This window comes from Pelodiscus sinensis, chromosome 14 (assembly GCF_049634645.1).
Source record: "Pelodiscus sinensis isolate JC-2024 chromosome 14, ASM4963464v1, whole genome shotgun sequence".
Classification (NCBI taxonomy): Eukaryota; Metazoa; Chordata; order Testudines; family Trionychidae; genus Pelodiscus; species Pelodiscus sinensis.
The window spans coordinates 28,189,585-28,216,419 of NC_134724.1; the positions used below are offsets into that span (position 1 = coordinate 28,189,585).

Here is a 26,835-nt window from a genome sequence, read left to right on the forward strand (position 1 = left end):
TGCATTGGTGTAGTTAGATCAATGCACTCTAAGGGTGTGTCTAAACTACATGGCTCCGTCGATGGAGCCATGTAGATTAGGCTGATCGGCAGAGGGAAATGAAGCCGCGATTTAAATAATCGCAGCTTCATTTAAATTTAAATGGCTGCCGTGCTCTGCCGACCAGCTGATGATCAGCTGTTTGTCGGTAGATCGGGCCAATCTGGAAGCGCCGCTGTTGACAAGGAAGCCTTTGTCGACCGGCACAGGTAAACCTTGTTTCACGAGGCATACCTGCACCGGTTGACAAAGGCTCCCTTGTCAACAGCTGCCCTTGTCCAGACTGCCCTGATCTGCCGACAAACAGCTGATCATCAGCTGGTCGGCAGAGCGCGGCAGCCATTTACATTTAAATGAAGCCGCGATTATTTAAATGGTGGCTTCATTTCCCTCTGCCGATCAGCCTAATCTACATGGCTCCATCGACGGAGCCATGTAGTTTAGACATACCCTATAGTAGATGTGTGATTAGGGTTGCCAGGTATCTGGTATTGACCCAGACAGTCAGTATTTTCAACTCCTGTCTGGTAAAAACATTCAGAAAATACTGGACACCTAAAATGTCCAGTATTTTCTGGGTTTTTTCCCCCCTGCCAGGGGACAAAAATAGAGGACACCTGGCAACTCTACACACATACACACACTCAGCAACCGGGCCCAGCCCCTGGGCTTCCCCCGGACCCTTTCTGCCCCCCGCTTACTTGGTTCAGCAGGGGAGCTATCTTCTGGCTAGGAGCCCAGAAAACAAGATGGCCGCCAGCAAAAAGCCTCAAAGGCCTTTGTTAAAGGGGCCATGCTGGGCTTTTTAATTTTTTTAAATTATTTTTTGCTTTTGTTGGGGTCTTTTTTTTTTCCGCAACAAGTTTGGTCTCCACCCTCCCCCATCCCTCCCCTCGGTGGTTTTTTTTTTTTTAGTGGGGGGATTCAGTATTTTTGGTTAAACCATCTGGCAACCTTATGTGTGGTACCACTCTAAAGTAGGTGTAGGTGTTCGGGTGGTAAAACCTCATTGTAGACAAAGCCTTATAGTCTTTTCTAAATCATGCACAGGAACCCTGCAGTAGAAGATGGCTGTGTTGTAGTGGGTGAACATCAAAGGTAGTGAGGATGGAGAAGAAGGTCAGATATCTTTTGGAGGTAAGAAAGAACTAGCTGCCTGCAAAGGCAGCCTCAGTTCACTGAGAGCTCTAGATGGGGGTAAAACTGCTACCCCTCAGCATTGCCTGGTTGATTCCAAAAGCCCTGAATTATGTTTACCTCCCTCCCCTTTCTGTGGTTAAGATATCACACAAACCCGCTCTGCAGAGAGAAGTTATGTATTTAAAGACTGCTCACCTATATGCCAGAATTTTCTCCCCGGTGCTTTAACACTGTTTTGTAGTTTGATTGTTTTTTCTTCTTCTAATCTGAATGGCCTCTGACAATTAAATTGTGAAATACACTTTCTGATGCTTCCCAGGAGCAATTTATCCCAGTTCGTAATACAAGGAGGCAGAGTAAGGTGAGAGTATGCACCCATTGTGGCCACAGAGAAAGTTGGGGTATCTCCTCATGTGCAGGGTCAAAGAAGGACTTGTGTGGACACAAGCCTTAAAAATAATAATAAAAAAATTTCTCACCATATCCCTAGACCAGGAACAAGACATGGGCTGTCTAGAAATTTGGCTTTCAACCCTTTCTAGAAAAATCCCTTTCAAAAAGCTTTAAATATTCTTCAGTGAACTCAGTTTTGATCCCTTTTTAGTGTTTCCATCTGGGTATGATTCTCTTCATGCATCCCTGTATTATTCCTCAGGCACCTCCTATCCAATTCTCTTTAATTGTTAAGTATCAGAGGGGTAGCCGTGTTAGTCTGAATCTGCAAAAGTGACGAGGAGTCCTGTAGCACCTTATAGACTAACTGAAGTGTAGGAGCATAAGCTTTCATGGGCAAAGACCCACTTCGTCAGATGCATGCATTATCTTTAATTGTTATCATTCATATGAAACATTCAGGACAAAGTGATGCAATAATTAACCTGACCAATTTTAATTGATATATCAGTACTTATGTATTCATTTAGGCCTGAAATAATTAAAAGGCCTGGCTTACTTGGAAAGCTTTTGGGCTCACATGCTAAGAGTTGGAAGAAATCAGGGAACTGAGATCAATTAGACCACTTGAATTCTACTCGCTCACATTATTCCTGTGTGGCCAATGGAACTCTTTTCTGGTTCCATCCTCCTGACTTAGCAGTTTTTTGCCAACCTTGAATATCCTGAAAAGGTCTGATGAAGTTAACAAGAACCTTCCATTGATGGATTAGGTCCCATCTCTTCTCTAGCAAAAGAAAAGAATTTTCCATCACTCTATATTGTTTGGAAAATGTTATCAGATACCATACTCTCTGGCCTAGATTATTTGTTGCCTTGCAACTTATATAATCACTTATGAGAAGCAGGTGTAATATGCTACCAAAACAGACTTTTACACTCACTTTGCACAGACATAAATGTCTGCTACCAAAAGCAAAGCAGTGAGGAACCAGGCTCACTCAAGCCTAGGATGTTAGCCTACCAAAGGACCTAGGTAGTAGGTAGATAAGAAGTATTAATCTTCTCAGAGTAACTCATAGATCCTTTAATTTCTGTATAAGGAAGATAATATAGGTTGAACCTCTAAAATATGGGAATCTCTGGTTTGGCAAAATCCGTGGTAGGATGTTAATGGACCAAATAGCCCTGCCACCTGGGAGTCCAGCAGTCAGGAGCCCCGGACTGGGCAGGTGATAGCCAGAAAGTCCCAGCTGGGCAAACAGCAGCAAGACCACAATGGTGGCTGAGGTACTGGCAGCGGCTGGGAAATCCCAACCCTGGGGAGCCCTGGATCCACAGTTGGGCTGGCAGCAGCTAGGAATCATAGAATCCACTGACTTACCCATATCTACAGAGTCAGTTACGTCATCATAGAAGCTAATCAGGTTGGTCAGGCATGACATACCCTTCGTGAATCTATGTTGACTATTCCTGATCACTTTCCTCTCTTCCAAGTGCTTCAAAATGGATTCCTTGAGGATCCCCTCCATGATTTTTCCAGGGACTGAGGCAAGGCTGACTGGTCTGTAGTTCCCTGGATTGTCCTTCTTCCCTTTTTTAAAAATGGGCACTGCATTTGCCTTTTTCCAAACATCTGGGATCTCTCCCAGTCTCCACAAGTTTTCAAAGATAATGGCCAAAGGCTCTGCAATGACACTTGCCAACTCCCTCAGTACCCTCAGATACATTAAATCTGGGCCCATGGATTTATGTACGTTTAGCTTTTCTAAATAGTTCCTAACTTGTTCTTTCCCCACCAAGGGCTGTCCACCTCCGTCCCATACTGTGTTGCCTAGTGCATTTGTCTGGGAGCTGACCTTGTCCGTAAAGACAGAGGCAAAGAAAGCATTGAGTACTTCAGCTTTTCACACATCGTCTGTCACTAGGTTACCTTCCTCATCCAGTAAGGGTCCCACACCCTCTCTGATCACCCTCTTATTGCTAACATGCCTGTAGGAACCTTTCTTCTTATCCTTCACATCCCTTGCTAGCTGCAATTCCAATTGCGCTTTCGCCTTCCTAATAACTCCCCTGCATTCTCAAGCAATATATTTATACTCCTCTCTAGTCATCTGTCCAAGTTTCCACTTCTTGTAAGCTTCCTTTTTGTGTTTAAGCTCACAAAAGATGTCCCTGGTAAGCCAATCTGGTCGCCTACCAGCTTTTTTTTGCTGTGCATCGGGAAGCCGCAGCTGGGAGCCCTGCTAGACCAGACCAGAAACCAGTGCCTGGGGCTAATGACAGGGAGCAAGCCAATGGCCCGGAGGGGAGCCCAGGAGGCAGGACCAGTGACCAACAGGGGAGTACTGACCTCCCCTGGTCCAGCAAACAGTTGCTGATCCAGAGAGGCCCAACATGCATTCGATTAGCTTCCCCAGATCTGACTAGATTCAAGAGAGCTGCAATTAGTTTTAAACCCTTTAATTCTGTACGCTCTCTCTCAGCACTACTGTACAATAAATCTCTTACTTGGTTTGACTGTTTTACCTAAGAAACTTCTAGCTGTGCCTGTAGTGTTCTTAGAGCTCTACTTACCTGCTTTCACAGCCAAAAAATTGTAATGGAGGGAAAAGTAAAAGACTTCCCCAAAGTACAGAATAGATCATGAGGACATATTCAGAATCTTTCCTTGTACACCCTTAGGACAGAGAGTCACTGTTTGAAAGGAGCAGATTCCACAAGCTGAAGCTGATAATGGAGTGAATAAGGGTTTAACATGAGAGGTGTCTCCTTCTTTTCAGTATTGTTTAACATTTCCTATTTATACCCATTTTAATAGAAGATGAAGTACTAGCCCTGCAAAGAGCTTCCTGTGATCAGAGCCCTGCACAATGCTCTGTTTCTTTCAGTGGCTCCACGTTGGTGGCGAGGCCTGCCTGTTTGGAGTTCCATGGAGAATCAGAGCCTGAGATGGAGAACCAAACACAGTATCTTGCATGGCAACTCACTCTTTCCCTTCTGCCCACTTCTTGAGCCCCAGAAATGGACTGGTGTGGCAAGGACCTGCAAGGAGAGATGAGAAGAAGGGTTTCTAATAGATCTACCATCTACCTACCATCCGCTGTCACTAGTGCCCAGAAAGAAGTAGATGGCCTTTTCTCTCTTCAGATAAAGGAATGGGCATCTTCACATAGGTGGGCTCAATATACACTGTCCTTGTTTCCAATTATGTTGCAATTTAGCACGGCATGAGGAGAAACCTCAAATCAAGCCTCGGCACACAACCGGGGCAGGGTGGGGGGTATAACATACTAAATCAAACAAGCAGTAGAGGGCTGCTAGGGCCAGTCCCACTCTTACTTGAATCCTCAAATCCTGTGCTTCCCAGCCCTACTTTTCCTCAGCAGTAGGGACCCCAAAGCTGGATGTCTGGATTTAAATTCTGTTAGAGCCAGATACCCCTGCAAACCAGATGATGATACACAGGTAAATTGGATGTGCCCTTAATCCTACACTGCTTGAAGGCATCTTGGAGGACTTCCTAGGCTTGGAGTCTCATAAGATATTTCCTTGTGTTCCTTCCAATACATAAATGGGCTGGTAATGGCAGTACAGTACTTGGCCCTGGATAGCTAGTTTTGTGAGCAGCTAATAGAATGAATTTTTCAAGATACCTATTCTCAAAGAGGCTGCTCCCCAGAGTAGATGGAAAGACAAATGCTAACTTCACATTTGTGTTTTTCTTGTTTTTTGTCTCAAAAGCATGACTTTTGTAACACACCACTGTGTTGCCAGGCCTCAGAATTGCCTTTTTTGTTCCTATATGTAGCCCTTTATCCCCAGCGCACCAGTGCAATGGCATGTCAAATCAATCATGCAGCACCACTACCATTCCATAACCCTCTCTTTTCAAAGGTCCAGCCCTCTAACTCCTCTTCCTTCCCCACATTCGCCATTATAGCCCTTTGCTCCCTCCCCCGCCACACACACACCAGTCCTTCACAGTTTACTTCCTCTGGTCCTGAAGACCCCCTTGCCCACTCAGCCTCCTTGCTGCTATAGCTGCTTTGTATGTTTGACTCTTTAGAACAACCCTCCCAAAAGCCCACTGCATCATGGGTTCAGGTTTATTGATAACAACAGCCCTGTGTTCTGTCTGCTTGCAAAAATGGCTCTATAGATGCCTACTCAGTCCACAGCAGGCAATGTCTGGCTTCTACTCCATGACCATCTGCTAAAACCAGGCCTTCTTTGGCTAAAGTCCAACTCAAAGTAAACAGATTTTCACAGCCAGATTTCAGACAACATAACTGAGCAACAAGGCTCTTTCCAATCCTGGTCTTTACATTAAAGAAATCAGACTTACTTGTAGCTGAACTCTGTAAGGAATGGCAAGGCTTGTCTGAAGCCAATGGAGCTCATTCTGATTTCCAGTGGGGTGTGCAGCATCTTTACTATTCTAGTTTGGGAGAAAATCTAGTGTCCGTAGCATATCAATTTCCTAGTTCTGATTAGATTCCTTCACCCACAGAATTATTGTAAATATTATTTTTCTTTATGGATATCAGTGAGGATACTTACAATAGTTGTGGAAAATTTGATGTGGAGGTGGGAGAATTGTAAATGTTACTGTTGTAACATTTTTACTAGTGTTGCTCTTTTCATGATTTTTAGATCATATAAAAGCGAGATTCAGTGAAATGTGAGTGATTTTTTAAAAGAACAGATTGCTGTGTCTTTTAAAATAGGTCAAGTTTTTGGCCTAGTTTCCTAGGAATTGTCCCTTTAAGCTATAGGTTTGATTGTCCACGATGGTGCTTTTGTTTTTTCCTTAGCTGCCTCTTTACATGACTATAACAGTGTGGGAGAGATGTTGAAACATAAAAACACCATGGAAAAGAGTGTGAACACTCTTCAGAAATTCTGAGCTGGTGCTTATGAACAATGAAAGCCTGTAGACAGCCAGTCTCTCATTATATATACAGGCAGTCCCCGGGTTAGGTACAAGATAGGGACTGTAGGTTTGTTCTTCAGTTGAATTTGTATGTAAGTCGGAACTGGTACATATTATAGGGGAAACTCTAGCCAAACATTTCTCCAGAGCTCAGTTTTATTCTCCCACACCTCACTTCCCTCAGTCCTTTATTCTCAAGCTGAGGTGTCTGCTGAGAAAAGCCGCTCCGCGTCTCCCTGATCTGCTGGTGGGGGGGCGCTAGCTTCACGTCTCCCTGGTCTGCTGGGGGGAAGCAGTTAGTGCGGGGTTGCCTCACCCCGTTTGTAAGTAGGGATCTGATGTAAGTCGGATCCATGTAACCCGGGGACTGCCTGTAGTCTAATTCTTAAACAGATCTGAATCTCAGTTATATATTTACCAGCTTAAAAATAAGATATTTTGTGAGAAAGTTAACAATTCTTCAAATGAGGCTTACATTTTGTGGGTATTTACGTGTTTACTCTGCTGATTAAGAGGTTCAGACTTACATATGTAAAGATCTAGAAGAGGGCAAGGTTGTTTGTTTTCAATATTTACAGTAATGGAAAAATAAGCATATATAGTTTTTAAAAAATTACACAAAATTTATAATTGTAAGTGTAATTAAGTACTGGAAGAAATTGCCAAGGGAAGTTGTGGGATTGTAGGTTTTAAAGAATAAGTTAAACAAACACCAGTCAGGGTGTTAGTTCTACAGAGGACTGGAGTAAATGACTACTGAGATCTCTTCCAATCCTACATTTTTATGATGCTGAAAATAAGATTCAGCATGAACAATACAATTCTTGTATGATCAAATCCATGCCACCTATACTGCATTAGGCTAACATGCAGCTGTCAACACAAAATGAACCGTTGTATCTGCATTTGCTATACTAAGGATAGATGTTCAGGATATATAAAGGAGCAGTGGTTGGTCTTAGAATTAATGAGTATACAATAAATACCATCCGTTTGTATATGTAGGGGTGTGTCTAAACTACATGGCTCCATCGATGGAGCCATGTAGATTAGGCTGATCGGCAAAGGGAAATGAAACCGCGATTTAAATAATCATGGCTTCATTTAAATTTACATGGCTGCTGCGCTAAGCCGACAAACAGCTGATCAGCTGTTTGTCAGCTCAGCGCGCTAGTCTGGACGCTCCGCTCCGACCTGAAAGCCTTTTATCGACATCCCCGTTATGCCTCGTAGGATGAGGTTTACCGGGGATGTCGATAAAAGGCTTTCATTTCGAGCGTCCAGACTAGCGCACTGAGCCGACAAACAGCTGATCAGCTGTTTGTTGGCTCAGTGTGGCAGCCATGCAAATTTAAATGAAGCCGCGATTATTTAAATTGCGGCTTCATTTCCCTTTGCCAAACAAACAAATCTACATGGCTCCGTCGACGGAGCCATGTAGTTTAGACGTACCCATAGAGAACAATCTGGCACACAACGAATTTATGAATGTAACTTAGCTCTGAAAGAGTAACTTACAGTATAACATTAGGCTCATCCAAGAAAACAAAAACATATACGGCTCGATTGTGCCTGGCGTTAAGGTAGGCAAACAGATAGGTTAGAGGGAGGTAAGGAGATTTTCCTCCACATTGCAGCCCTGGAAAAAGGGAAGCACAACCAGGATGCAGCTACACCTTTAGCTCGAAATAACTTACACAATTTGTGCTACGCAAATTGCATAGCTTATTTCAAGTGTATTTCGAAATAGCTTATTTTGTAATTTGGTGCTGTCTACACCGCCAAATTTTGTAATAACTCAGTATTCCAAAATGTCCCTTAACCCTTGTGGAACAAGGGTTACCGGGACATTGGAATAAGCCACCTGTTATTTCAAAACCTATTTTGAAATAACGGGCTGCTTCCATAGACGCAGAATAGCTATTTTGGGATACTTCCAATATCCCTAAATAGCAACACAGTGTAGACATACTTATGCCTGGAGAGGTAGAAGGCCTGTTTCTTCCTAGCATCCCCAAGTACACGAGACACTCCATTCCACTTCTACCTGGGACGGACAAGGGAACATTTTTCACTGCATCTTCTTAAGGTATGAGGTGGGGTGCAAGTTCCTCCCCCCCTTGCCCGGTTGTTCCAAAGGGACTGTGCCTCTTGAGACTTACCTCCTCTCAAATCTACCCAAGGGCACTGAGGATCTCCACAGCATCCAAAGCAGAGCTGTTGATAAATAACACAATCTTGAAGTTTAAGTGTTATATTAACATACTGAAGAGCTTTGTATTTCCTGCCATCGCTTAGCTACAAGCTTTCTGGCTGTGTGTGTGTGTGTGTGTGTGTGTGTGTGTGTGTGTGTGTGTGTGTGTATGTATATGTATGTATGTATATATATATGCGCTATTGCTCCAGCAGTTCGATTACAAACTAATTTCAGACTGTGGGCCAAATGGTACAGAGCCATTTACATTCATATTAAACTAATTAATGTCAGTAATAGTTGGATTGGGTCCCATGCATAGAACAGCTACAGTATCAGGGTCCTACTGATTGTGCCAGTTTGGGAATTTATTTGTGTCAACTTGTGAATTTCGTTTGGTGTCTGCATGGTAGAGTAGAACCCACATTTTGTATTGATCATACTTTGTGTCCTCTGTTAATGGCCATTTGATTTGGTATACACATATTCTGCTTGTTATCAATAACAAGGCAGGACAGGAGGAGGGCTTGTATCTCACCTTGGCTATGTCTACACTACAGTTTTGTTGGAAAAACAGACATTTTCTGGAAAAACTTCACTTACATCCACACTGCAATTTCATTCTTTCGAAGAAAAAAAATCAAAAGAACAGAGGGGTTTTTCCAACATTAGTAAACTTCTTTCTATGAGGAAGAAGCCTTTTTCCAAAAGAGAGTTTTTGGAAAAAGGCATGTGTGGATGGGGAAGAGGGAGTTCTTTTGAAAGGAGAGAAAAGAGGGAAAAGTACAGGTGTCCTAGTGGCCACTCCACCTATAGTAATCATAGCTTAAATGCGAGATAGCATCCACACTGAATGTATGCTATCTTTCGAAAAAGCAGATTGCTTTTTCGATGCGCTTTGGCAGTGTGGATGCTGTCTTTCAGAAGAAGTTTTTTCAGAAGATCTCTTCCAGAAAACTTCTTCCGAAAGAAGCCTGCAGTCTATATACAGCCCTTGTGAGCAGCAACATAGGAAGTCTTCCAGACAGCAACCATGGACTAGTTGCTTTTTATATACTGTAATTACTCGTTTAACACGTGCCCGCTTAACGCATTTTCACAATAGCATGATTTTATTTTTAGGGAACGTTTTTCGAATAACATGACAGTCCCCGAAATAACAAGAAAATAGTCAAGTGGCGGACTACTTCATGCAGCGGTATAAATTGGTGAAAACAGTGGTAATACGCGTGAGTGGATGAATACCCGTGGTCACAGCGCTCCTCTGCTCACTCACACGTTTATCTTTGTGTTTTAACAAATCGCGGCAATTTGTGTTGCTAGTTATCTTGTGTTACTAGGTATCTAATGCTGACTTTGCCACCACCACCTGAAACGCAACCCCCACCTTTTCCATTATTTTTAATGGGAAAATTGACCCCGCATAACATGTTTTCGCTTAGCATGAACATTTTCAGAAACACATCTATGGTGTTAAATGAGGAATTACTGTACTCATCACCTTACAAAACAAGCGCCTTGTGCATGTGACCCCAGCATGAATGGGGCATGGGGCAGTAGACATCCTGTGTGCAAGCAGGGAGTAGGGGGAAATTAACTGCCAGAAAAGAGTGGGGGTAGGAACTGTAGACAGAGTCTGATGAGAGGTGTAGAAAAGGGAATAATTGTACTGTTCCCCTCCAGCTCAGGGGATCCCCCCAAATGTCTGTAATGTTTATGTAAATAAATGAAATGGCAGGGGATAGGGCTGCAACAAACTTGATGTGCCAGGGCTTCAAATTTTTCTCAATGGGCTTGCTTGAGTCCTTTAGTGCAGGGTCTTGGAAATGTGGAGGGCTCAGGACAGGAGGTTGGGTGTGTGCCTAGTGCAGGAGTCAGGTTTGGGGCGGGGGACTGAGGAGGCAATCAGGGCAAGAGGTGGGGATGCAGGAATTAGAGTGGGAGGTGGGGGGCCCAGGGCAGGGGGTGCAGGAGTCATAACAGGAGGGTAGGAGGTCAGGGGCTCAAGGTAGGGTGCAGGGGAGCAGCCACCAACTTCTCTCTGGGGCAGGACTGGACCAGGGCAGCAGGGCCATGGGGGCCAGTTAGCAGCTACTCCCTGGTGCAGGCCGGGTATTGGGGGCTGTGTTGGCTGATCAGTGGCTGCTTCCCAAGGCTGGGGCTCTTGCTGCCCCCCTGTGGTCATTCATGAGTATAACTGTCCCTGCCATCACACCCCTTCCTTTCCCTTTGCTGAGAAACAGTCACATTCCATGCACATCCCATTGTCTTGGCACAATGAAACCATGGCCTTGCTTTAAGTTATGATAAGAGGAAGCTGCATACCAAATTTGGTGGTCTTAGCTCTTACTGTTTAGGAGGTGTACTTTAACAAATGGACTTGCAGACGAACTTGCAGGTGAACGGATGGACACTACACACACAAACACAGACTTACAAACTCAGATATTTAGTAAATTATGCTAATATTGAGAAACATTATCAACATTGTTTGTATTTTATTGTATTATTGATAATAATCGAGTTTCCAATGAACATGTATGTATTTCTTGAAGCCATTGTGGTGAAAGAAAATGTCAGATAAAATAATATTTCTATAGTCCATTTTGTTTTTCAGGATTTTAAAGTTCTTTACAAGCATTACCATCTGGCTAGACTTTTACATGATTTCATCATCATAGTTTATAGTCAACCAAATCTATCAAAATCAGTTCACACGCCCCTAAAATCCAGCAACTTTTGGCTCAACTTGAAGAAATAGCTCACAGTAAGATGAAGAGGTTTTTAAGAGCTGATTCACTCTGTTTTCCCTTGGTGTTCTTGCTAATTTTTACTCAAGACTTTTAAGGCAAAAATAAAAATTGAGGGTGCCACTTTGTATCCTTAATCACACCTGAGTACTCTCTCAGGCCATGCCTAGACTGCAGGCTTCTTTCGGAAGAACCTTTTTTCGGAAGAGATCTTCCAGAAAAACTTCTGAAAGAGAGTGTTCACACACAAAAGCGCATCAAAAAAGCGATGCACTTTTTTGAAAGAGCATCTAGACTGACTGGACACTCTCTCACATAAAAGGCCAGTTGGAACCACTTCAGGCACGGCTTTCGGTCACCAGTTGCTTCCGAATGCTGGTGCCGGAGCCTTGCAGAGACACGTGTTTAAAGGGACCTCCCTGGACAGCCATTTCTCTGCTTCTGCTGTGTGCTTGCCTACCTCTTTGAGAGACAGCAAAGCTCTCGCAGTGCCTGCTGTGGTTGCCCTGCTCTTTTGGACACCACAGCTTTTCTCTTGGTGTCATGGAACTGGAGCTGCCCCTGGGCACACGATGGCCCCAAACGGCCATGCTGCAGTTTTTGCAGCACTTTGTGCCAGCTGCCTCCCTGGTCCTGCACGAGCTTGACCCCAAGCTCATTCTGGGCACCCTCTCCCTGATGGGAACTACACTCTGGCAACCGCAACCTACTTTGGAGAGGCGTTTCTGAAGGCTCGACACCAGTTTAGACTGGTGGGACCGGCTGGTCATGGAGCAGTGAGACAACCAGCATTGGCTCCAAAACTTCTGCATGTGGAAGGCCAGCTTTTTGGAGCTATGTGCCTGGCTCACCCCTGCTCTCCAGAGACACAACACCCACTTGTGACCTGCCATCTCCCTGGAGAAACGGGTCGCAATTGCCATCTGGAAGCTCGCCACTCCAGACAGCTACCGGTCGGTGGGCAACCAGTTTGGTGAGGGGAAGTCCACCATCGGGGTCCTCCTCATGGAGGTAAGGCACTCTGGGGGCTGCAGTCTCTGCAGTGGGGGGAGTCCTGGAAAAGAGGGACCCTCAGAAAAGACAGGTTTGGGAGGTGTGGGGGGTGGAGTGGGGGTGGGGAGAGCCCCATTCACGGGGCGGGGGGTTGTGCCTTCCCGCCCTCACACAGTCAGGTGGTCAGGCAGGGTACACAATGAATGTGGGGTTGTAGAATTACAGACAGAAAGGACCTCAGGATTCAGCCTCCTTGGTTTTTATTTGAGTCTAGCTGATGATGTGACATTTTCTATTTACTGAGTTTACATTCAGACACAATTTGGCTACGTCTACACTGGCCCCTTTTCCGAAAGGAGCATGGTAATTTCAGAGATCGTAATAGGGAAATCCGCGGGGGATTTAAATATCCCCTGCGGCATTTAAATAAAAATGTCCGCCGCTTTTTTCCGGCTTTTAGAAAAGCCGGAAAAGAGCGTCTACACTGGCCCCGATCCTCCGGAAAAAGCACCCTTTTCCGGAGGATCTTATTCCTACTTCAAATATTTAAATCCCCCGCGGATTTCCCTATTACAATCTCTGAAATTACCATGCCCCTTTCGGAAAAGGGGCCAGTGTAGACGAGCCCTTTATGTTTAGTATGTATCGTTTTCAAGCCTGCTAGGAGTTTCCCCTAACACAGAGTTCAGAGAAGAAGGAACATTACTTATATCTTACCCCGGTAAAAGGCATAAAATCTGGGCCTACTCACTACTATTGCTTTCTGCTATCACACATGAATTTCAGTCCAGAACTTCGCACTCTGCTTTCCAGACATGCAGGAGTTGAGTGCTTCATGGTCATGAATAGGGAGGCTCAGGATAGAGTCTCTCTCCTTTTTTCTGGACTGAGGGCACAGAACCATTGCTTAGCCTGCTATATGTGGCCCATAATCCAGGGGGCTTCACTGTATGCTGGGGTTGTATCCTGATCCTACTGAAGTCATTAACAAAACTCCCATTGGCTTCAACAGGAGCAAGTGGATGGCCTTTATTGGAGACATTCTCAATGCATTCATGGTTCATAGAAAATCCCAGTAATCAATCCAAAAGCAAAGTGACAGCAAGTTACAATATTACAACTCAGTACTACCAAGCCAACAAGCTGGCTGCTGTCTTCTAATAAAATATCTTATTCTCTTCTTTAACGCTTAGCTAAGTGGTCAGCCATAGCAACTGTTTGGCATTTGGTCCACACATGTTCAACGTTAGAAGAGATTCAATGAGCCCATGAATTGGCATCTGCCTCTGGGTTGCCTCCATTCTTTGTTTGGTGGAATTTTATCCAGGATATTGCAAGCCACCCAAAGAACTGCATTTGCCAGAATGTCCTATGGCATTCTCACGACATGCCCAAAAAGTACAAGACACTTTTTGTGGACAATGGCCCCAGTAAACACCTGCATTATAAATCAAGTCATTCTCCTTTATGCCCAATATATGACATGGGCAGCTGATGAACCTCTGCTTTGGGGAGGGTAGCCTGCTGGCCGTGCCCTTTCTGCCAAAGGCCTCATCCCCTACACACCAGGACCCGGAAAAATACCACCCACCTTAACAAGAAGAGTCCTGAGAGCCCCCTGATATGACCAGAGGAGCCCCAGTCCATGCCAGGCTGTTGTGAGCACAGCCCCAGCACTGGACCAAGCTCCTTTCCCAAGTGTGTGCTGAGCCACCGGGCCACTGCTCCTGAAGGCCAGGCTGGCACCAGCCCCAGGCTGAGCCTCCAGCCCCCGAGCTCCTGGGCTGGGAGAAACCGCTGCCTCCCCCAGCACTGGGACAGCCCCAATGCTGACCAGAGCCCCTGCCAACCACAGGAAGAGCTGCTCTTCCCCGAACCCCAGCACCAGCCCTCCCAGGCACCAGGCTGAGCTTCTGGCCCTCATAGCAACAGGCTGGCCCCAATGATGGCCCAAGCTCCTTAGCTGAGCTGCCAAACTCACTGCTCCTGAAGTGCCATCCCCCCAGCTGAGTTGGCCAAGCCAGTCCCTAAGCCAGGCTGAGCCACTGGCCCCCTAAGTCCCAGCACAGGGCTGAGTCACCAGCCTCCCCAGCAACAGGCAGCACCTGGCCAACCAGCCTCACCTCCCCTGCCAGATATTCCCAGCTGAGCGCTTGCTGGCTTGCCATGTCCCTGGTCGCTTCCTCTCCCAAGAGGAGGACAGACATGGTGAGCAGTGGGGACTCCCAGAGGGGTGGTGGTGACAGTGTCACTGTGGCCCAGGTGTTCAGTGGTGGGTCAGCGGCAGGGAAGGCTTAGCCTTCCCATGCCTATCATGCCCAAAATATATGATGGTGGCATTGTGCAGAAAGTCTCCAACTTTGCCCTTCTTAGCAACATAGTGTCCACATTTCATAACCATACAACAGTATGAAGATAATACAGCTCAAATTGGTCCTGAACTTGGTTGTCCTGCTGAGATGCTGTTGATGTAAATGCCTCATGGCAGTTGGTGCAATACTAATTTGAAGGAGAACCTCCGCGTGAGAGTTACTGGAACTGGAGAGTGTAGAACCCAAATAGGAAAAGCTGGAAACTGCTTTGACAATTTCATTATTCAAAGAGATTGGAGCCATAAGTGGACCTGGTCCTAGATTTTGCAGTTACATCTTTGCTACTTTAGCTGATTTCTCCTCCATATGCTGGAGTACCTCCCAAAACGTACTAGGGCTGTGTACTAAAAGAGCAAAGTCATCAGCACAGTCAAGGTCTGAGAGCAAGAGATCACCAATCTTAATGCCTGACCAAATGCTGCTTTATTACATCCATTGCCCAAGAAAAGAGTGCAGGGACCAAGATACGGCCCTGCCTGACAGCAGACACTGATATAACAGTTGCCTACATCCTATTCCTAAGATAGCCAGAGGCAGTGGTTCCATTACGTAGGTTGCTAATCAAGTCCAGCAGAGTTGTTGGGACTCCTATGCCCTTTAAAGCCTTCCGTAGAGTGACTCAAGTCAACTGAATTAAACACAGCCTTAAGATTGACATATACTATGGCCAGGGGTTTCTTGAACTCATGGTGTATCTCTGACAACAACTGAAGGGCCAAAGTAGTATCTAATGTGGATCTATTTCTTGTGAAGTCTGATTCTTGGGGGCGAGCTTCTGATGTAGGAGGGGTGCTAAATGCAGCACCAAAACATGCACAAACACTTTCCCTGGCACAGGCAACAAGGTGATTGGCCTATAACTCTTGAATTCACAGTGTGGTCTCTAGTCCTTGTAAAGTGAGATCAGATCACAATATTGTCCTTCCAGGAGACTGGCAAGGTTCTAGTTCTTCATATCAGATGAAAGGTGGCCAGAAATGATTCCACTCCTGGGTCAACGGCACATTTTGGCAGCTCGGACAAGATGCCATCAATGTGTCTGTTTTTCAGTTTGCAGAGGAGATGGCAAAGTTAGTCTGTCAATACAAGTGTTTGGATCCAAAAGCATAGTGACTGCCCAACTCTGAACAAGTGGCAGCTTGAAGATGGTTCAGGATGCCTCTAAGTGAAGCCTCTAACGTTCCTTAAATATCTGTGAAAGAAATTCAGCTATCAGCTTCTATACTCAGTCACTGCCTTATGTTCTTCATCATTTTGTGTTTAGTGTATTTCTAACCAAATTGGAGTTTTTCATTAAATATTACATATGAAATTCAGGAAAGAGAATAACTGCTGCCAATTTATGGCCAAGATGTGATCAAGTATAGAAGAGAACAGGGTGGAGTATAATAGATAAAGTTCTGGCCTTTGCTCTATGGGGTGTGGTTTGAAACAAACTTTACTGTAGCAGTTCAGGCTATGTCTATACAACAGGGATCTATCGGAAAAAGGTACGCAAAGTGCAATTTGAGTACCTTTTTCTGATAGTTTTTTTTGGGAAGAGGCTTTTCTGAAATTTGGCCCATATACACTTCCTCATAGGAGGAGAAAGACAGGGCTTCCGAAAGAGCACGACTGCTCTTCTGCAAAAAAAAAAAAAAAAAGCAGAAGAGCAGACGCATTCCCTGGACGTGGCAGAGTTTTTCTGGGATACCTCTGGTATCCCGGAAAAACCTCATAGTGTAGACATAGCCTCAATTCATATAATAAAAACAATTACATGGTAGCAGAATTTGATGCATTATGCCATCTCTGGAGAGTCAAATATAGTGTTAAGTTTGTTCTCATTAGCTATAAATTTTCAAAGCAATTTTTGCGGGGTTTTAAGATATAGCAGCAAGAAATACCATTCCAATCCATTCTATAGATATAGGGATGACACCAGGCATTATTAGAGCTGTGTTGGGGGTGGGGGAGAGGACAGTGATTAAAATAGATAAAGATCAGAGATGGGGCTCATCCATTTTGATGACTCATCACAGGGCTCGATGTTACATATTGATATGTATTGCATCATCTTGTGACGATGCGCTGCTGCAAAAGGAAGAGAATGGGGACATATGGAGAAATCCAAAAGAAGTCCATGGCCCCAACCAGTCCTCAGCCAAAGAAACAAAAGAACATGATTTGGGTGTAGAATGCAAAGCTGGGGAAGGATTAAATCCTGCTCCTGCCCCACTCCCTCTTCTAACAAGATGAAGAATATTTATACAAATGTGGCTCTGTGTGGGGATCTCCCCTGGAAAGTTTTGAAAAAACACAGGACATTTCCAAGATTTAATGACATTTCCAAGAAGATATTATGTGCAAAAATCTCTATGAATTATTTATCAACCTCTTTCCCCACAGGACAGGGATTTCATGGTGTCTGTCTTATTCAAGGGTTCTTAAAGCACCCATTACTGTTGTATCTGAGTACCTAGTTCAGGATCTCCTCCTTCCCCCCTCTCACTGGTAGTAATAGAGTACCAACTGGAAGGACAGACCTTTTTTCAGAGGCTAGAGAAGGCAGGAAACTCCTTCCCGGGTTACCTGCTTTTGCCCCTGTCAAATGCTGATGCTGCTCGCCTACTAACAGGAAATGCTGGACCCTCAAAAACAGTTCATTTGTTTCCAGTTGCTCCCAGTTCAGAATCCCCTTCCTGGTGGGTTCTTCAACAATCAAAGTTGTTTTTCCTCTAAAGTCAGGAAGAGAATGAGGAATGGCAGCTCTCTTTCTGCTTTTAGCCCTCATTGTAAACCCCTGGACAGAACTGTTCAATTTTTTTTCCAATTAAAATTTTCACATTGTGTTTCCTTTTAAATACTCCCTGTTTCTTTCAAATTCAAAATAAGAATCCAAAACCTTAGCTGATCTACAATTTTAGGAATCTTATTATAGCTGTCTTATTATAGCATGCCCTTCCAGCAGGACTGTGAACCATTAATAACTACTCTCTGAGAATGGTTATCCAGCCAGTTATGCACCCACCTTATAGTAGCCCCATCTAAGTTGTATTTCCCTAGTTTATTGATAAGAAGTTCATGTGAGACTGTATCAAATGCCTTACTAATGTCTAGATATAGCACGTCCACCGCTTCTCTCTTATCCACAAGACTTGTTATCCTATCAAAGAAAGCTATCAGATTGGTTTGACATGATTAGTTCTTTACAAATCGCCTTATTTTCTTCCAGATGTTTGCAGATGAATTCTTTAATTACCTGCTCCATTTTCTTTCTTGGCACAGAGGTTAAACTGACTGGTCTGTAGTTTCCTGGGTTGTTCTTATTTTCCTTTTTATAGATGGATTTATAGGGTTTAGGAAAAAAACAGAAATCTTGCTGAAACCTGTTATAGATATTGTTGGATGGGAGACTGAAACAGAAGGATAGACAGGCCAAGTAGTGAGCAAACTAAGTAAGCATGTGTGGATATAAGCAAAGGGTTTGTGGACTGAAACAGATGTTGTATGCATTTTATTATGCAAACAAAAGTAAACCACAATCATAGGTGCTGGAAGCAGGAGTGCAGGGGGTGCTGCAGCAATCCCCTGACTTGAAGTGGTTTCCATTACATACCAATATTATATATTGTTTCAATGGCTCTCAGCACTCGCACTATAAAAATTGTTCCAGCATCCTGTGTTAGTAGTTCGAGCACTTACTGATGTGGTGTCTCCTGCTGGTCTATCCAAGAATTTGCTCTTCCAGCCCTGGAGCACTCCCTGTTGGCCAGTGTCTGACACTCAGTTATCTGTCTTCTTCTGTACTACTTCTGGCCCTGTGTCCCTCATGGCACATGGTGCCCCTTTTCTCACAGTGTTGCCCCATTCCAGTGCCCTGATAGTCTGGGGTCCTCCCCAGGATCTCCACACCTGCCTTGCCTCAGTGACCCACTGTCAATCATCATCTAGCCCCTGCATCAGGGGTAATCTGCAATGTGAAATGCCACTCATCATTGGTAAGGTTGTGTGGACCTTATGCCTTCTCCTGCCCTCTCAGCCCTAGTAACCCCAGACACCTTGAAAGTAAGGCCTCAGCCTAGGGATTAGTTTTACCAGAGCACCCCAGAAGTGCTCTGTCTCAGGTACCCTTTATAACTTTCCAGCTAGAGCAAGTGTGTGTGCTCCATCTTTCTAGGAGGCCTTTTTATAGTTCCTAGCCAGGCCCTGATTTGCTGTCTATAGCCCTCTTCTGATTGGTATATGGTCCCAACCATCTCCGAGGGCTGGGTTTAAAACCCTTATTCCAGAGGAGAAAGTAACTTAAATTTCTTACAGATACTATCCTACCACAGCAGAGGTGCAGGGGGTGGGGAGTTAGTGATACAACAACACCTGTAAGAAATTTAAGTATGGGGTGGAATGCAGGGTGCTTAGGGCAGAGGGTTGGGGTATGTGAAGGATGCAGGAATTAGGGCAGGGGCCTGTGGTTGGGGATGCAGGAGTCAGGGTTGAGGGGTATGAGGAGGGGCTCAGGGCAGGGGTCTGAGGGTATGAAGAGGGATTCAGAGCATGGGGTATGAGGAGAAGCTCAGAGAAGAAAGTTGGGGGTATAAGGAGGGTGTCAGGGCAGGAGGGTATAGGTGGTGCAGGATTCAGGTCAGTGGGCTCAAGGCAGGGGGCTGTTTGAGTGTGAGGAGAGGGAGCCATGATCACCATTTCAGGGGGAGAGGGGCGGTACTGCAGCCACACATACCAGTCTCTGTATGTTGCTTTTCCTGTTTGCTGTGACTAGGGAGTGAGGGGAAAGTGCAGAGCCTGCTGTGTTCCTCCTCTGCCCCTCCCCGGACAGAGAGGAGGGAGAGGAATGCAGCAGGCTCTGCACTTTCCCCTTGCTCCCTAATCACTGCAAACAGGAAAAGTAATACATAGGGGCTGTGTCTACACTGGCCGCTTGAATTTCCAGAAAAGCACTGACGATCTAATGTAAAATCATCAGTGCTTTTCCAGAAAAACTATGCTGCTCCCATTCGGGCAAAAGTCTTTTTCCGGAAAACTGTTCCGGAAAAGGGCCAGTGTAGAGAGCACAGTAGTGTTTTCCGCAAAAAAGCCCCGATCGCGAAAATAACGATCGGGGCTTTTTTGCGGAAAAGCGCATCTAGATTGGCCACGGACGCTTTTCCGGAAAAGCATCCTGCCAATATAGACACGCTTTTCCGAAAATGCTTTTAATGGAAAACTTTTCAGTTAAAAGCATTTTCGGAAATTCATGCCAGTGTAGACGTAGCCAGGGAGCTGGTATGTGAAGCTGCAGCCCCTTCCCCCTCCCTCCCAAAATGATGGTAGGGGAGGCTCAAGGACGGGGCAGTCCCAAATGGGGTGGGGCACAGCCAGCCCCTTTAACCTGCCTGGCTGCCTGCTGCTGAGCATGGCAGTCTGCAGAAAGCCAGGAGCCAGGCTGGGAGTGCCCCATCCCTACCATTGCTAAGTGCTCCCGTTGGCCAGCTTCTTGCCAGAGCATCACACTAGGGCTCAAGAGGTTACTTTAATCTCTGCTTGTTTCACAGGAATGGGATGACTGCTCCCCTACACACAAATAAAAGAGAAACATTTTTAAATAGCTTAGTACTTTTTAAAAGATAAATATATATTTCTGCTTATGATACAATTAAATCAGATCCAGTTTTTAACCTTTTTTTACTATAAAGTAATCTTTGTTCCTTTGAGGTCATCTTTTTCATGCAGTCTAAGGAAATCCTGAAAAGTTAGGGTGTGAGCTTAACAGGTCCTGAATACCCTGACTGCAATTTAAATCAATGGCACTATTTGGAGTTTCATAAAGCTTGCCCCAGAAAGAGAGGAGGAAGGGGAGTGAAATAAGGATGGGTCATGGGTTGTTTTTCAAGCATGTTATACTGAGTTAGACGGCAGTCCCACTTTCTTATCATTTAAGGCCCAAATGGGCAACTGTGATCATCAAGTCAGACCTTCTGTATTACACAGGCCATCAAACTTCCCATAATAATTGCTAGAACAGATATTTTAGGAAAACTTCCAATCTTAATTTTAAAATGTTCAGTGATGGAGAATTCACCATGACCCTTAGTAAATTATTCCAGTGGTTAATTACTGTCAATGTTAAACATGTATAGCTTATTTCCAGTTTAAATTTGTCTAGCTTCAACTTTCAGCCATTGTATCGTGTTATACATTTCTCTGCTAGATTAAAGAGCCTGTTATTAATTATTTGTTCCCTATGTAGGTACTTACTGAATATAATCAAGTCTCCTCTTAATGAGGAATCCAGGCTACTAAGTTATGTTTTCTGTTCCTTCTGTCATTCTTGTGGCTCTTTGAACATCCACCAATTAACCCTTCTTGAATTGTGAGCACCAGAACTGGGCACAGTTTTCCAGCAGTGGTGACACCAATACAGCAGTACAATAATCTCTCTTTTCCTACTCATGATTCCCCTGTTTATTCATTCCAGGATTGCATTAGCTCTTTTGGGAGGTCACATTTAGTTGATTTTCCACTATGATCCTCAAATCTTTTTCAGATCTCAATATGACTGAAAGTCTAACTCAGTTTCAGAACTTCAAACACTTATTACCAACTTAATATTTTAATGCTAATAGAATTATCTTTTTATTGGAGGAGAGAAGGGCAGTGGAAGTTTGCCTGTAACTTTAGTATGGGTGACAGACCAAGGAGGTAAGTCAGGTTCTAGTTTCTTCTGTGTAAGCACATAACTGCTGCAACATCTGAAACCACGTTCTTCACTGCAAAAGGTGGTTCAGAACAAGTATGAAACCAAAAGTGACTGCCACATACGGGATGCTTGTGGGTTTCTGAGCAGAAACACTGTCACGGTTGCTAGTTATGGAAAAGTTTCTTAAAAACATAATATAATATTAATCTAGTAAAGAAGAGGCCCTGAAACATTAACACATAATTTTCATCTCTCTCCTCAGCTGGCATCACTAAATCCATTGTCAGCTGGTAAAATAACTGAAAACATCAGACTAAATTCTGTTTTTTTATTTACCAGTGTAAATCTTTAGACTCCCACTTCAGTTCAAAGGCAAAAATTCCATTGTTTTCTGTGGTTCAGGACTAAAAGGCAAGTTTAATGGAATGAGCCCAAGCTATTTTTGTATTTTAAAAGGATAAACTACACCTGAAAAAGAAACCATGGGATTTTTCCACCATGCTTATAAACCCAGACTCAGCTAAACTACCTTTTTTCAAATTCTCCAAAAAGATTCATTTTGGGCTGAGACTGACCAAAAGATAAACAGCGCCTAATAGGAATTAGGATAAACACCTAATAGGAATGTTGATAGTAATGTGACACTAGGTTGCTAAGATAACTGACATCTACAACATGAAACAAAATACAGGACTATGTAGCACTTTAAAGACTAACAAGATGGTTTATTAGATGATGAGCTTTCATGGGCCAGACCCACTTCCTCAGATCAAATAGTGGAAGAAAATTGTCACAACCATATATACCAAAGAATACAATTAAAAAAATGAACACATATGAAAAGGACAAATCAAATTTCAGAACAGAAGGGGGATGGGGGTGGGGGAAGGTAAATGTCTGTGAGCTAATGATATTAGAGGTGATAATTGGGGAAGCTATGGTTGTGACAATTTTCTTCCACTATTTGATCTGAGGAAGTGGGTCTGGCCCATGAAAGCTCATCATCTAATAAACCATCTTGTTAGTCTTTAAAGTGCTACATAGTCCTATATTTTGTTTCAGCTACACCAGACTAACACGGCTACATTTCTATCACTAATCTACAACATGATTATTGTTTAGACTATTAATTTCTTAGTCTATTTCTTGTTGGCTTCAAGAAATTCCTTTTGAAAAGGATAGCAATTAATTAATACTTTGTGTTTATATCCTAGGAGGTGGGGAAGAGGCAGGGTAGGGCAGGGGTTTGGGAAAGGGGTGGAGTGGAGGCAGGAAAAGGTGGGGCCAGGAATTGGGGAAAAGGGTGGAATGGTGGGGGCAGAATTGGGGGAAGAAGAGGGGACAAAGCACCCCCCAGTTAGAGGGGAAGTCAGCACCTACGCCAGACAGTCTTCAAATTCTTCTCAAAGTAGAACAAGATATTACATTGACTTAGATTTAGACACTGTATGCTGTTGTGTGTTGTGCAGTCAAGTAACTTGAATCTATTAAAAGTATGCTCCAGCTGTGAAATCACTGCCTCCATAAAAATACAGTTTTACCTGTGGTTAATGCCAAGAAGAATCTACAGCTTCTGCTATCAGAGCATCAAAATATGTTGTTTATTGCAAAAAAAAAAAAAAAAAAAAAAAAAAAGCATTTGCTGCAATTTAAAATATACAGTCAACAACACATAGCTAAATCTAGATAATAGAAATCCTGGAGAAATTTGAGCTAAATCTGTCTGGATTATAGTTGTGGGATTATCTGAATGCTAAATTACTGTATATGTTTTACTCACAAAGATGAAACACGATAGCACAGGAAGATGGATGACTATGCAGATCATAATAAAACCCACCCCCAACAGATTTCTTTACACACTGGGTAAACAATTCCTCTCAATTTATCAAGCATTCTGGATTGAATTAATGTTGTCATTTATTTTGTTGTTGCTCTGCTGGGGAATATGTTTTAGCTTGAATAGCTTTGTTTGTACCAGAAAAGCAATGAGGGCTTTGTTTGTGTGTCCTTGTTTACAATACATACAGGCAACAGCATTAATTGGCTGCTTTACTGGTGTTACTAAATTAAAGAAAAATAACTAGTTTTGTTTGTAACCAGAAAAACACATTATATCTGATGTTTAAATAAAAGATTAAATGTGTCTGTCGTATAAAACCTTCTTCTTCCCCTCTCCCTTTGTTTACACACAATTTTTTTCTGGCTTTCTAAGGATGTACAGTGAATGAACCTGGATTGACCTGACACACAGCAGCGCTCAAACTTTCCCCTGGAATGATTCACAGATGTGTGAGCTGTGACTAAAAAAAGCAAAAAGAGAAAATGCAGGGGACTGTAGAGGCTGACAGAGAATTTTGAAGATGTGAAATTATCTGAATAAGTATATCATTCCTGATGCTTCCCTTCTTTGCCAGGGTATTGCTTACTAATATACATTTCTGTTGTTGTTGTTTTTTCTTTGAAAATTACTAAGTAAATGGTGTTGATAAAGGAATTGCTTCCATTACTGAGCAATTTATTTGGACACTACATTTGTTCCCTTTTTTAAAAATTGCTGTTGAATTCAGCTATAAAGCAATTTGTGTTCATCAGGAAGAAAGATGCAGGATATCAGCCTGATATCAGGATCACAAGCACTTATTTTTTTAATGTAAATAACATATGTAAGTCTACATGCAAATTAAGGTTGGCCTTCAAGATCCTGGCAAGTTGCCAATGCACAAGCTTTGGGCACCTCCTCCTCAAAGTGTTTTGATGAGTCTGACTTTATAAGAAGTTTGTATCAGAACAGTAGTGGAGAATGGATGCAAAAACATTGTTTTTAGTAAAAAAAAAAAAATTGAGCCATGTATGAATGGATGTCATGGGTGATTTTTAACTTGTATTTTTTTTACATGGTTCTCAAGCTATGATTACAGACCAGCAGTGGTTTGTCTAGAAAGCCTTTTGTGGTATTCTGTAGAAAGAAACTTCTGTGCTATCTACACCAACGCTTAGTTTTTCCCTTTCCACATTGCTGCTACCAGTTCTCCTGTTCTGTAGTAGTAACAATAGGTACATCTAGTCTACATGCTTCTTTCGAAAGAGATCGTCTAGACAGCCACAACTTTTCGAAAAAGCCATCCAAAAACCCCGGTAATCTAGACATAGCCTAAGTCTCTAAGGTGCCACAGGACTCCTCATTTTTGCAAATACAGTCTAACAAAGCGACCCTTCAGAGACTTGTCACCAAAATGGGGGAGAGTTCTCAATCTAAGTCTTTTCTGTGCTGTCAGCCATTGCATAGGGCACAAACAAGGTTCACTCATCCCCGTCTATCTTCTTTGCCTGTCCTTCATGTTAAATCCCATCAATTTTCACTCCCTGAGTACTGTTTGCTGGCAGAATTTGTTCAGTGTGTCCCTCCAGCTGCCCAATGGCACACCTGCTATGACAGATGCTCTGATTTCATTCTTAACACATCCCAGATATTTTCGTCTTCTTTTCTTGATAACTTTAGATGTAAGGGGGCGTTGAACACTCTGAAGAGTCTCAGCATTTGTTATAAATTAATTCCATTTAATATTAGTGCAGCAGTATAAACAAATTAAAAAATTAATAAATCAACAAGAGCACAAGGGGAGGCAGTATGGCCTGATAATGCATTACTGATATACTATAAAGGATAGTTTTGGCAGTAGAAATGTCACATGAAAACTCCAAGGAATTAGCATAGGAAAGAAGAGCTCACCATCTTCTAGCAGTATAGCATACATACAGATTAAACTATTGTGATGTTTCGAATTACTTAGAGGAATGCCCAAAATGTTTCCCCCCTATTTATTACTTATGGAATCTACTCCCTTCTTGTATCCCTTCTTTTCTGTAGATCATTTACATCATTTAAATTATTCTCTCTGCAAAAGAAACTTAACCTTAAGGGATAAAAAGTAAAACTAGAAGGATTTTTTTATAAACAAAGGTATGTCATGGCTGCCATGAGCAATATCTCAGAAACTGGAGTAGTACTTTGTCAAACAGGAAATTAAATAAAATCAAACCAGATTCAGCAAGGCACCTAAGTGCAAGCTTGACTTTAAGCCTATCATTAGTCCAATTGAATTACTTGTGTGCTTTAAGTTAAGCATGTGCATAAGTATCTTGATGAGTCAGGATCTCAATTGCGCCATGAATCTCTCAACAAAAATCAGATTCTTCATTCAAATCTTTGTAAAGCAAGTGGCATGGAAAGCATCTTGCAGAGAGAGTAGATGGACTCACATTTTATACATAGTTGGTGCTTGCTTTTGTACAGATCTGTGGTATTTTTAAAGCAACGTCCACAGTTGTTGCTTTTTTAGGGCATATCTACAGTACAGGACAAAGTCGAATTAAGATATGTAACTTCTGCTATGCTAATTGCTTAGCTGAAGTGGAAGTAGCCTAATTTGGCTTTTGGTGCTGTCTACACAGCAGGAAGTCGAAGGAAGAACACACTTCTTTTGACTTCCCTTACTCCTCATGAAAACAGGGTTACTAGTATTGACCGGAGTGCCCCTCTCACTTCAAATTAGCTGTCTTAACTAGACCGCTAATTCAAACCCTGGAAGATCAACAGAGCCAGCTTTATCTTCCTCGGTAGTGCACACGTACCTTTACAGGTAGATTTGTATATTTTTATTGGCATAAAGTCACATATTATTCCATAAAAAGTTCAGCAGTGAATCATAGAATCATAGGATTGGAAGAGGCCTCAGGAGGTCATCAAATCCAACCCCCTGCTAAAAGCAGGACCAATCCCAACTAAATCATCCTAGCCAGGGCTTCATCAAGCCAGGACTTAAAAACCTCTATGGAGGGAAATTCCACCATCTCCCTAGGTAACCCATTTCAGTGCTTTGTCACCCTCCTAGTGAAATAGTTTTTTTTAATATCCAACCTAGACCTCCCCTACTGCAACTTGAGACCATTGCTCCTTGTTGTATCATCTGTCACCACTGAGAATGGACCCTCTCCCTCTTCTTTGGTACCCCCTTTTAGGTAGTTGAAGGCTGCTATCAAATCCCCCCTCACTCTTCTCTTCTGTAGACTAAATAAGTCCAAATCCCTCAGCCTTTCCTCGTAAGTCATGTGCTCCAGACCCCTAATCATTTTTGTTGCCCTCCGCTGGACCCTCTCCAATGTGTCCACATCCTTTCTGTAATAGGGAGCCCAGAATTGGATGCAGTACTCCAGATGTAGCCTCACTAGTGCTGAATAAAGGGAAATAATCACTTCCCTAGATCTGATGGCAATGCTCTTCCTAATGCACCCCAATATGACATTAGCCTTCTTGGCTACAAGGGTACACTGTTGATTCAGCC

The 26,835-nt window shown here is 43.3% G+C and overlaps 1 long non-coding RNA gene across 1 annotated transcript in view; it reads left to right on the forward strand.

Annotated features, from left to right (window-relative positions):
- LOC142818323 (uncharacterized) overlaps nt 1–25,301 on the forward strand; it is a 38,916-nt gene extending 13,615 nt beyond the window's left edge. Inside the window, exons 2-5 of the long non-coding RNA XR_012895787.1 lie at nt 1,090–1,176; nt 4,464–4,748; nt 9,825–12,463; nt 23,706–25,301. This is a non-coding gene — a long non-coding RNA (uncharacterized LOC142818323). The remainder of the gene's footprint in view (nt 1–1,089; nt 1,177–4,463; nt 4,749–9,824; nt 12,464–23,705) is intronic.
- Nucleotides 25,302–26,835: the final 1,534 nt, after the last annotated feature.